This window comes from Amblyomma americanum, chromosome 9 (assembly GCF_052857255.1).
Source record: "Amblyomma americanum isolate KBUSLIRL-KWMA chromosome 9, ASM5285725v1, whole genome shotgun sequence".
In the NCBI taxonomy this organism is placed as follows: Eukaryota; Metazoa; Arthropoda; class Arachnida; order Ixodida; family Ixodidae; genus Amblyomma; species Amblyomma americanum.
The window spans coordinates 68,982,592-68,995,375 of NC_135505.1; positions in this window are offsets into that span (position 1 = coordinate 68,982,592).

The following is a 12,784-nucleotide window of genomic DNA, read 5'->3' on the forward strand; positions in this document are numbered from 1 at the left end:
TTCGGTTAACCCAAAGTAATTTTTGCACTTTCTCCTCCATCAAAAAAGTCTGCTGTCATGGATGGATCTCGAGTTCTTTGGTTCAGAACCGGGGGCCATTGATTCAAAACCATCGGACGGGAGTTGTTTCATGTGCAGCAAATGTAGATCTAACGGCTTCATCGGCTCCAGGGGACAAGAGGAGCTGATGAACACAGAAATTATAAATTTAGATTATGGTTACTTTATTTACATTTATATTTTGAATACCTGCCATACAAAATAAGAAAGAAAAGTCTATTTTGCTCTCCACGGAGAAATTACACTCAGTTTCTATATTTAGGCTGCCTGCCTGCTTTCTTATCTTCGAAATCTTTAAAAGGGGAACTAGGAAGTGCAAGACTGAAAAAGGTAGAAGCCTTTAAGTCCACTAAAAACTCATACCCAGGCCGTTTGTGAGTCTAGACTGCGCCAATAAATCAAAGAACACGAGAAGTTTGCCACGCTGAAGCCCCAGGTACTTAATCAGACAAATGCATATCAGATGCGGAAGTGCGTATACAATTGGAGATTTTCAGCTGTTCCACATGAAAGTTTCCTTAAAACGACCTTCATCGTTTTCCCGCTCGCTTCCTAAGTTTTTCTTGGAGCTTTCGTGACGTTAGTTTCATGGCGCTGCAAACGAAATTCTTCAAAAGTTGCTTATAGTAAGCAGGATGCAGTGCTCATCCTCTGGTAAGGCCTCGTTTGGGACTGCAGGCGTTTACTTTTTTATTTCCTCGAAACCTTCTGTGTGGTTCTCTCATGAACGGCTTAGCCTGTGAGCCGTTTGAGTTCAACAAGACATGGTCTCATTTATCTTTCAACCGAAACTTCGAGCGCATGCGTGCTGGGGAAAAAAAGCTTGGGCATCGCCATGCCCCAACAACGGTAGCGGACTCCTGAACAAGCCAGAAGAAGTAGGAGTAAATGCAATGTAATGCATCTACTAGCCTTGCTTAATTTCACAGCGTGGTTGGTATTGCAGTATAGAGCGTGCATCACAGGCTGTTTTTTGAGCAGGTCACCTCGTGGCTTGTACATTTCCTTTTCTTCTTCTTCTTCTTCTCCTCAAGTAATATGGCACATACCCACGTGGGGGGGATTGGCCAAGGTACTCTATGCGCATCGTTTTCCTTCCCATCGCAGTCGGGCGCGTTTGGCTTTCCTCGCTGCTCAGTTGGCTCTTCTGAAGAATACCCATTCCCAGATCCGTGTATCTCTATGTTTTCTTTTTGTATAGCACTCATTGACGATGCCCAAGGCTTCATGTGTTTTCTAGAATCAACAAGAATGATTGCTTTTCGCGTCTGGTAAGAAATGTCCCTCGCATTTTTTATATTTTTACAAAGCTGGGAAACCTCGATTAGTTTTATTTCTTTCACATTTTGTAGCGCTCCAAGCAGTGATCATGGTTAACGAATCCAGCGCGAAAAGACAAGGACAAAGGAAGAAGTGGGCATGACTGGCGGTGAGAGGACAGCGCCAGTCCTGTCCACTTCTTCGTTCGTCCTTTTCTTTTCGCGCTGCATTCTTTAACCATGATAACGACCAAGAAGCGTAAACAGCCTCTTAGTTCAAGCGCTCTTATGAAGCCTGCGCATGCGTTAAAAAGCAGGACCCTTTATACACAGCAGATCAGTTTATACTCACAACAACTTTTTATTTCTTGCATGGGGGCCATAACCATAACTAACCTGAATTGCATACATAAAATACAAACGTCTGTTCGTCATTTCGTTGGGGCTGATTGAGACGCTCACACTGGCGATTATTTTACTCTGCTTGATGGAACAAGTGAGCTTAGTTTAAACTTACATACAGTGTTAATGAGTTGCACACAACAATGCCGAAATAACCAGCAAGAACTTAATGCAAGAGCACAATTAAACAAGTCAACAAGCATTCGTGACTCGCATTTCTCACAATCTTCGAAAATCCCCCTTTCATTGAGAAAGCTGAACCAACAAATGCTGCGTCACTCTATTTTAACATTAATAAAGAATCTTCACTAGAATCAAATTGAGATTAACGGCACTAGCATCTCCGAGCCAGAGGTTTTCCTTGAGGAGCAAAACCCTCGCTACTCCATTTATTAACATTGCAAAAACGCTACTGTTTGCTTTTGCCTGATCTGATTGTCCTCAGAGCATTGCATATGGGCTTTGTTGCAAAAAAAAGCTTTTTCTGTGCTGAATTTTCTCCTTACTTGCATTTGTGCGTGGAATTGTATAACAGAAAAAATGGTATTAGGTTACTTATTTTACCTTTATTCTCTCTGTAAAATTTATACTTTTGCGTTATTTTGTAAAATGTGAACGTATATACTGATTGAATAGAATGATGCCATCACAGTGTGCCATCAAAAGGGGGTTTGAACGCAACTAAGTGAACTTGAGTCACTTTGTGCTTGTGCTCTCTCCTTTGGTTTGACAGATATAAAATGAATTTGAATGACGTTGATGACGTTTAGAACACTGCGTTTTATTGGCACAATCAGATATAATGTTCTCGCCTGGTGCGTTCTAAGTCGTGGCAGTTTGTCGTCACTGTCACATTATGAAAGAGGTATTTTGCTTTATATACATCGCTTTTGCAATTTTCCGCCGACTCGCATATAGCTCGTTAGAGAACAAGCTTCACTGGCATAAGAATGTTTGTCATCAAAAAAATAAAGGTTATACTGTGCGCTGCCATTCAATTGTGAAGTTAACTGTCGCATGTGAATAGAGCGCCCCTGTGTATGGCTATTGGATGCAAGTTCCGTCTCGTGGATTCCTGCGTAGCACGAATGCATTGGTTAGGGATTAGAAGGTAGGAGTCAAAGCTCGTTGTTTTCCGTCTTCTTTATCTGTCGAAAACAGATCGCGGAGCTTCAGCCGGCTTACGCTCAAATGCGTGTAGAGGTGGAAATAAAAGACCAAGAGACATATATATATGGGGAGAATGAAAAAACTGTGCATCCTGCCATGATGCCTATATGACCATTGAAAAGAAAACAGAGTGCAGTTACCCCGCAATCCTCGCTACTGGTTTATTAATAACCTACGTTTTCCGTGCGACGGCACCGGCTTACAGCGTCAGTGAAAACATGCTTAACGCTGAGCTTTGATGGAAAATGCTGTGTAAATATTCTTATCACAAGTTTATGCTTCGCAAATAGATGTCCGTGTTTTGTTGAGAAGAGGAAGCTTTCATTCGGTGAATAAGATAAAGTCACATGTAGCATCGCATGCTTAGCATATTCAGGAGAAGTGTTTCGAAGCGTGTACACAACACTGGACCTTTTGCTGAAAACAGTGAACAGATTTTCTTTTTTTCAGCCATGTTCCACAAAGTAATGTATAGAGGAAGGGCATTGCCCTTTTCTAGTGACGACACATTCACTTTTTTCCTCTTTTCATTCAACCTATAGTTTCTGTAACGCTCTTTTGTGAACGATTTTCTTCGTCTACAAATATAACCATTATGACAGCAGGCGCAGTTGTTCCATGATCCGATAGTATTTTTGGCATGAAGTGTCATCGGTACGCTACAGGCACCAAGCAGATGAGACCAGACCAATAACTCCGTTAGTTTGACTGTTCGGTTTTAATGATCCGGAGCACCTCAGGCTAAGGTGGACGCCTTTTTAGAGGCTTGCGGATAAATTTAGACCAGATAGTGTACTTGCATGTGCGTTGACATTGACAGCATAGGAGCGTTTTTGTACTTGGCCTTGGTAGAAATACAGCAGCCATGGACACAATCTAATCTGCGACGTTGTGATCAGCAGACAAACGACAAAAGCGCTCAGCCACCTCAAGTGGCGGTAACACAATTAGGGAATCTGAGATTTAGTGACGCGATAACAATGGTATCCTTTCTTTAGTAAAATCTTGTCGTCTGTTGGGTGATGCCGCCGCCAACTGCCCACGTGTCTTCAGCCAATACGCATCCACTTTGGTCTCCACCCTTAAAAATCTTTTTCCCTCCATCCAACAACTCACCATCACCCTCCAGAAGCCGCACGCACACACTTGCTGTCACTTCTATCCCAAAGACGCCTCCAACCTCGAGAAGCACTTGAAGGAAAAAGCCATGACTAAATACGGTTCAAAATACGACAGCAAGGCGTGGACTTTAGAAGTGAAATGAGCACCCAGTACTGCTAACACATATTTTACACAGCGCATAGTGTGATCTCGTGCGCCTTTTTTCTCTCTTGAATCCCGGACGGGACGATTTTTGCTTCAACTACGGAGTACCTGTGGAAACTGCACAGTTTTCCTTTGGATCCATACTGCAGTGTTTGGGTGCATGCTGACTGACAGCAAGACCTCTGCTATCCTTAAGAACATGCTGTGACTTAGCGAGCCCTGTCATCGTTCAATGAGTCGCATTGGTTATCGCGTGTACTTACTTTAAAAATTTCTTCGCGCGATTCGCAGCAGACTTATTGCATTGCCAAGCTCACACAGTGCTTTTCCTGACCTTTCAAGTTGCTGCATAGAAGACACAATTAGTGTTCGACTCTTAAAGTCCTTGCGTGTTCGCTTAGGGAGAGGAACTAAGAAGCTCCGAAGTTCTGGGCTAGCTATGCATTTAACCTATTGTTTCATGAACATAACATGGAAGGCGGGCGGGTTACGACCTGCGAACACTAAAATTTGAAGCTCCCGTGTTAATATCAGGGAGCAGTTCTGCCTGAGATAGTACAGCGCTGCTTTTTGTGAAATCTTCGCGTTGCCTAGCAAAAACCTTGGAGAGCATCATGTATTAAAGTTCACCAGTCCACAGCAGGCCTTTTTCTTTAGGAAAGCCAGCTTGTGCGGGTAGTGGTGGGAACTTTATTACAAATAAAGCGCGTATCAGCCTCCGAAGACGACCTACAGTGTATCTGACGTCTTCAGTCAGGGATGTCATAGGACGATACAGCTGCTTTGGCTCACGCAATGAGGGTCTGGTGGACCCCAAAATCGGAGCAGCTAAGTAGTGGTAGCGGTCAGCGCGCTCGCCGAAATGGCGAATACTAGTGTTTGCTTGGACCGGCTCGGAAGCAGCAGCATAGCACGCGCTCTCTAAACCCTTAAAAAACGGCACATGCCAGTTGTGTGTGCACAATACTATAATGGGGAAGCCGGCTGCTTCTTTTTACTGGGCTGAGGCACGGATAATAACTGGTTAACGTCGATAAATAGTTATAATGCGGAAATGCTTTCATGTCGTGTTTCGACAGTATTAGCCAATAAACATTGCATGTCTCGGAAATGACATATAATTAAAGGAATTTCAAGTAATTGGAAGTTGGTCTTTAATAAAGTGAACACTATAATATTTATGGAGACGAAATGCAGCAATACAGGTGTGCTTGAGCATAAAAGCTCTAATTTTTTTATTTAAAGCTATCGCAGATCAAGATTAATTTTATCAACAAACACATTAGCACCATGCATCGGTACCCCACAGCGGGACCATTTGGCAATTTATAGATAATATGGAAAATATATTATAAACGAAACAATACACTCGTTTAGCCCATCTGTATGCATTAAGACGCGAAGGAAGCTACATAGCCACGGCTTTTGAAGGTTTAAAAATTAAAACACAAATATTTTCATAATTATTGTGAAGTCTAGAAAATCTAGACGCCTCAATCGCTGCATTAGCAAATATTGATTTTGCAGCAAGATATTTCGATTCTATGTAGGGTTTAGACATGGGCGTTTTGAAGTATCGGTTGGACAATGAAGCTTAAGGGTACAAAAATACGATGTCGACTTTCTCAGCGCCTGAATTTTTAGCGAGGCCTTTCTGAATCAACGTAACGGGCTCGCGAATAAATGCCAAGTGCCCTGCTTCTATTAAGTAAACGACACCTCTGCCGGCCAAAACGAGCAATGACCGCGGTAAGCAGTAACGTCATCACTCATGATGGTTGCATTGGCATTGAGTTTTTGGCGACCCGTCACCCCAGATATATTTGCTGCTTGTTCAAATTTCCTCCAGGGTCAGTGAATACTTGGCGTGTTTGTGTGCGTGTTTTATTCCATCATCGATCTCGTTGATATTGTCATTTCAGCAAGCAATAAAGTTTCATTGGAGAAGACGACTGTGTCGCCGCGCTGCTTCTTCGTACTTACTCCAAGTGGATCGTTAGTTTATCTGCACACGCTGCTGTTTTACGTGCACTTTGCAATGTCTCTGGACGTACTTTCTGCACTGTGCTGTCAGCTAGGGTCAATGGACGTCTCCGTGAACGCGTGCGAGATGAGACGTCAGAAAAGTGGATCTTGAAATCGCGCCGCAAGGAAAACCTTCAACATCCGCTAGTAAAATAAACTGCAAGATGGAGAACGAAAATGGAACTCTGGTAGGTCAAATAAAGGAAAATCTCAGGATACTGAACGCAATGACAAGAGTTTGGTGAAGCGTAATGTTTTCAAAAAATAATTCAAAAGACAAAAAGTTGACAAGCGTGAGGTCATGAGGCGCAATAAAAGGTCGCGAAAAGAATAAAAGTCATCCGACATTTCCGGAAGAGACATTGATATAGGAAGGCGAGTGGGCATCGTCTAATGACCATATTATCTTAGCCGCATAGATTCTCAATGAGCAAGTAGTGAGCCTGTAATCAGGTACGGAATTTGTCGCTGCTGTATTTACTGTAAGCAATGTAACCCTTAATTGTTAAGCGTGACTTTCCAGGTGCTGATTAAAAAGCGCACTTTCTACTGGACAGCGAAATCAGTGTCCTCTTCTCCTCTAAAAGTGCCTGGGCCTTCAGCGTCGAGTGCACCCGCACATATGTTCTCAACCAAACACGTTGCACCTCTCCATGCATACTTTGTGCTGTCGTTTAAAAAGCCCACGTCGCTTCACTCACCCCTCTTATAGGCCGCTCGCCTCGTTGAAATATTCCTGTGAGAAAGGAAAAAATCAGAAAAACAAAAGTTGAAAACAAAATTTGCGGGGGTTTTCTGTTCGCTTTGCCTCACTCTGCCAGACTAAGAATTGGAGGTACTATTAATAGGGAAATGGCGAGAAATGACTCTTTGGCATGTTTATTAACTGTGCATGGCCCCTATTACGACTGCTATTCGATTGAAGAAACCCAACGTGTAACAAATATTATTTTGCGTGATGAAGATAACAAAAAAACAGAGTTATCGTCAGTTATTAATTCATTCATGATCAAAATATATCGAAGTAAAATATTCGCCCAGGGATCTCAAACAGAACCGATGGGAAATATATTTTCTGGTTGTGCAATTTCATCTCTTGAGAGACGTCGATTTTATTTTAAAAGGTACGTGGCCCACGCTTGTTGTCAACGCAATAAGCAGTTTAGAATAAACCGTCAATGCGATCTGTCATGCTTATCTCAAGTTAAAGAGACCCTCTATGCTTGCTGCAGCTTGGGACAATAACTGAACATCACAACGTTTGCTCGCAGTTCCAGACTACGCATTTTGCATCTCTGCACAAGGCGCACCGCAAGCGCGGCGATGTCCTGTAAGCGGGTCTTGACCCTGCTCCAGTCGGAGCAAGGTTACTCGCAATAGAAGGTGAACTTAAAGGCAGCGTTATAAAAGCTCTATGAAAAGAGAAGGAACCGGGTAGAGATGCAATCTGCTGAAGTGCTTGCATTTATACTAAAAAGTCAGAAACTGTAATGATTACATCAGAAGCAATCACCCCTGAAAGTTTGCAAGACCGGTTCTTTGCCTGACCCCTGAAAGAGTCATTGACCGTTCTTATGAGGGGAATTGCGTAAGTAAGTCAATTATTTTTTGAAGCAACTGAGGAAGTGAGAATATATTCAACGTGCTCTAAAGCTATTTGGGAGCAAGGTGAATTTACCGGAGAGAAACAGTCGTGGGTGTTAAACCGATCCTTTGAATCGTTGGAAATATGAAAGTGCTTCGGGATATCTCTCCCCTAAACCTGCCGGCGCAAATTATACTACTTTTGAAAGTACTGAGGGTCCCCGCATATCAGCAGCGGCAAGAGTGCTAACATATTGCAGTGCGACTGCAATATGTCAAGTGCTAGGACATAAAAGTTTGTAAGGGACAGAAATTTTTGTAAGACACTGAATTCACCACTTTATAGGACTCCGATTCTTGCTTGCAGTTTTCCCAGAGGGCTCTTATCCACCAGGGCCGTAAAATGGGCATTCAAGCAAAGCCTTCACTTTTCGTAGGAGACATTACGCTTCCGAGAAATGGGAATTGGTGTGCAATGCGTCACATGCACTGGGAAATGAATTTTTAGACGACTCTTCACTGCCTTCTCCTTCCCGTCCGCGAACTCCCTTCTTTTCAAATACCGGTTTTATCTCAGATTTCCGGCACTACGTGGAGTGGCCTTTATACAAAGTAATATTACACCAATTACAAGAAATAAAGACGCATTTATTGCGTTATTTCTTTCAATTTTGTATGCCTTTACTGCTAGTTATTTTTATTATTGAAATGACAAAAACGAGAAAGCAACACATATGTATCGCGATTGTAGAAGTGTCACGGATCTTTCCAGAGAACACTCCGACCGAAAGAATGAACTAGGCGACGGCTGTACCCACACAAACGCACATTTAATACACCCTACGTGGCACACACACTAGAACACAAAACTAACAAAACTAACACAAAACACAGAGGCTATAAATACACACGACCCGGGCACACTGCTACTAGCGTCTACTACTAGTGTTCTACTATTAGCGGTTGGCGTTCGTGCTCACGGCTGGTTCGGTGTGGCTGCGACGTTGTATGGATCCAGTAGGCGGCATCGAGGCGGCGTTCGCCGTGCTTGGGATGGCGTCGCTGGCGGCGTTCGACGCGCTTGGGCTGGCGTCGCTGGCTGCGTCGTACAAGCTCCAGGTCCAAGCGTCCGTGGAGGTGAAGCCGGTGTCATTGGCGTGGGGGCACCACCCGGATGGGCGGCAACAGCGCTGGAGACACCCCTGGCCGTAGCAGGTGGTAACGTCCTCTGTTGACTCCCCGGAACGGGCTCTAGCACGGCAGGAATTCCACGATGCGATGTCGTAGAACGCGAGCTCACCGGAGCAGTAGCCGGCGTCGCTCTCTTCCAGCCAAAGAGTCCCTGACCTGCCGGAGCCTCCGCTTCTCTTCTGTTCCCCCCTGTGCCTCGCTCTCACTCGCCCTTTTGTAGCCTCGGTGTTAGTCCACGTATGCCTTGTTGTCGTCGTCTTCTCTTCTCCACCAATCATCTCTCACCACCTCACCGAATGCTTCTCCACCAATCATCTCCCTCCACCTCACCGAATGCTTCTTCTTCCTCTCTATTTTTCGGTTAATTCGTGTCGTCATCTTCACACCTTTTTCCTTAAAAATTTAATTTATGCTCCTTATATATGTGACAAGGGCCCCCTCTCTCTAGAGTTTTTCCATGAAAAAGTGCTCACGCCATCCTCATATTCAAGCCATCCAGCCAGCCGACTATCTTCTGTGGCGATTCTGGACTCAGCCCACACCACACCGAAGATGTCCAGCACACACCAAACGCACACCACTAACACAGCAATAATAATAATATTAATAATAATTGGTTATTGGGGGAAAGGAAATGGCGCAGTATCTGTCTCATATATCGTTGGACACCTGAACTACGCCGTAAGGGAAGGGATAAAGGAGGGAGTGAAAGAAGAAAGGAAGAAGAGGTGCCGTAGTGGAGGGCTCCGGAATAATTTCGACCACCTGGGGATCTTTAACGTGCACTGACATCGCACAGCACACTGACACCTTAGCGTTTTTATGGACTCAGCCCACACCACACCGAAGATGTCCAGCACACACCAAACGCACACCACTAACACAGCAATAATAATATTATTAATAATAATTGGTTATTGGGGGAAAGGAAATGGCGCAGTATCTGTCTCATATATCGTTGGACACCTGAACCACGCCGTAAGGGAAGGGATAAAGGAGGGAGTGAAAGAAGAAAGGAAGAAGAGGTGCCGTAGTGGAGGGCTCCGGAATAATTTCGACCACCTGGGGATCTTTAACGTGCACTGACATCGCACAGCACACTGACACCTTAGCGTTTTATGGAGCGTTTTCAGAACACCAACACACCACTGCCGCCATCCGTACAGAGTCTTTAATAAACATGTTCGTGTTCACAACCCACTCCCTTGTATGATCACATAACACCAACAACAGCCGCAACAACATAAATCCCAGAGATACATTAACACAACAACAACAACAAGATACATGCCACAGATACCTAGCGCTGTTTAGTTGGCTCTACTGAAGAAGTCCGCTCCAACGTTATCTTCTGTCTTCATTGAAATTTGGGTTTATTAGTACCTTATCCCACCCCAACATTGTCAATAGCCACTCTTATAAAGGGTAGGTCGATGGCTGGCATCTTGCCCAGAGGTACAGGACCAACTCTTCCCTTCGGAACTGTGCGCTGGCACACGTCACATGAGCGAACAAAGCGCTTAACGGCACTCTGAACACCCGGTCAAAAAAACACCTCGGTGATGATGATGATGATGATGATAATAATAATAATAATAATAATAATAATAATAATAATAATAATAATAATAATAATAATAATAATAATAATAATAATAATAATAATAATAATAATAATAATAACTGGAACGGTTTTTTAGGGAAAGGAAATGGCGCAGTATCTGTCTCATATATAGTTGGACACCTGAACCGCGCCGTAAGGGAAGGGATAAAGGAGGGAGTGAAAGAAGGAAGGAATAATTAGGTGCAGTAGTGGAGGGCTCCGGAATAATTTCGTCCACCTGGGGATCTTTAACGTGCAATGACATCGCACAGCACACGGGCGCTTAGCGTTTTTCCTCCATAAAAATGCAGCCGCCGCCTCGGTGATCCTAGACACCGTTTTTTGGACACCCTGGTGTCCGGCCATAATGGCGTCATGTCCAAAGCGCAGCATTGTCCATCGCATATCTATCGGTAACACCAGCTGTTGGACCCGCCTTCCTGAACTATATATGCACTCCCTGTGCAGAAGGCCATTTGCAAATTGATATTCGAATGACGAACGACTCTTCTTTCTTTTCACTCTTTCCCCGACTCTTTCGAAGCATTTTTTCAGACTCCGGTCTTCTTTTTGCCTAATTGCAATTTCTCCCGGTATTACGCTCAGGCACATCGCAACAGGAGTAGAGAGCGGACGCTGCCTTGCTCGGGCTGTCGCTTGAGGTCTGGTCTCCACAGCTGACGAGAAACTGACTGCACCCGTCTGAGCTGTCGCAGGCATTTCCTCCTTTAGATGTTCTTCAACGTCGAGCATCCTCCACTCGGAATAGGGGTCTTCGACACCTCTTGCAACCGTAATGTTCCCCAAGATGAGATCGTAGATGGGTTGGTCTACGCATTTTGCCACTGCCTGTCCAGTATAATATGGCGTGGACACTAGAATCCTTGCTTCAGGAAGGTACCTCACTGTGCTATCTACAAGAGCGACGGCGACGCTTCCCCTGTGAGATCCTCGTCCTTCACCAGGCTTCTACGAACCAAGACTATGTTGGCTCCGCTGTCTCTAAGCACCAATATAGGACGGTCCCCTATTTGCCCAACCACAACTGGCATTGCTGCTTTCGACTTGGGTGTTCCACTCACTGCCTCATTTTCCAGCGGCGTTTGCTCTCCTTTCAGCTGTGGAACTTCGGGTGGCGTGACAAGTTCTACCCTTGAGTCGACAACGCATGCAGCTCGGTCCTGCGTTCTGTATCGGCACTCATCCAGAGTATGACCCCTCCTCTTACAACCTTGACACACAACCTGTGTTTTCTGAGCAGCGCTACTAGCCCGACAATCAACTGCACGGTGTCCCACCTTGCCGCAGAGAAAACACCTTACTGGCACCTTAGACGCACTGCCATAAGCTCTTGGTTTTGCCGCATCTGTCTCTAGGACCTTTTGGGATTCCTCCTTTGCCTTTCTCGAATTTCTTCGCCCTTTAGCCTCAAAGAATTGGTATTTAGTGTCGGCGAACTCTTCTAATGAACACAGCTTTCTTTCCTTCAGGAATAGCGCCAGCTTTGAGCTGCACCACGCTAAAAATTGCTCTGTGACCAGCTTGTCACGCACCCCTTCAAAACTCTTTTCTGTGTTTGACATATCAAGCCCCTATTAAAATAGTTGGATAGCCTGCAGGAAAACTGCTTAGCGGTTTCCGAATCCTCAGGTATCGCGGTGCGAAATCTCTCACAACCCTCAGCCGTAAGCCTGAATCTTTGAAGGAGTGCCTTTTTGACTTTCTCGTAGTCCATGGAATCAGCAGCAGGCATCCTTCCAAAAACATTCAGCGCCTCTCCGACTAAACACATGCTATATGCCGTGGCCCATTCACAGCGCTCCCAGCCTTGCCCCAAAGCTATCCGCTCGAATCGTTGCAGATATGCATCCAAATCATCCCTCTTGTCATCGAAAGGAGCCAGCAGCTTCCTTGGACAAACTCTGGCTGGTCAAGGAGATTCTGTACCCGCTAAGGAACGCTGATCATTGTGCGTGATCTCCTCATATCCTCCCGCGACATGCGCCTGTTTCCACAAAATAAACTCTTTCTCCCGTTCTATCCTTCTTTTCTCCTGTTCTTCTGCCTCGCGAGCTCTTTTCTCTTCTCGCTCTTCCGCCTCGCGAGCTCTTCTCTCTGCCTCGCGAGGTCTTTTCGCCTCGCGCTCTCCGCTTCACGAGCTCTTTTCTCGTTCTTCTGCCTCACGAGCTCTTTTCGCCTCGCGTTCTTCTGCTTCACGAGCGTC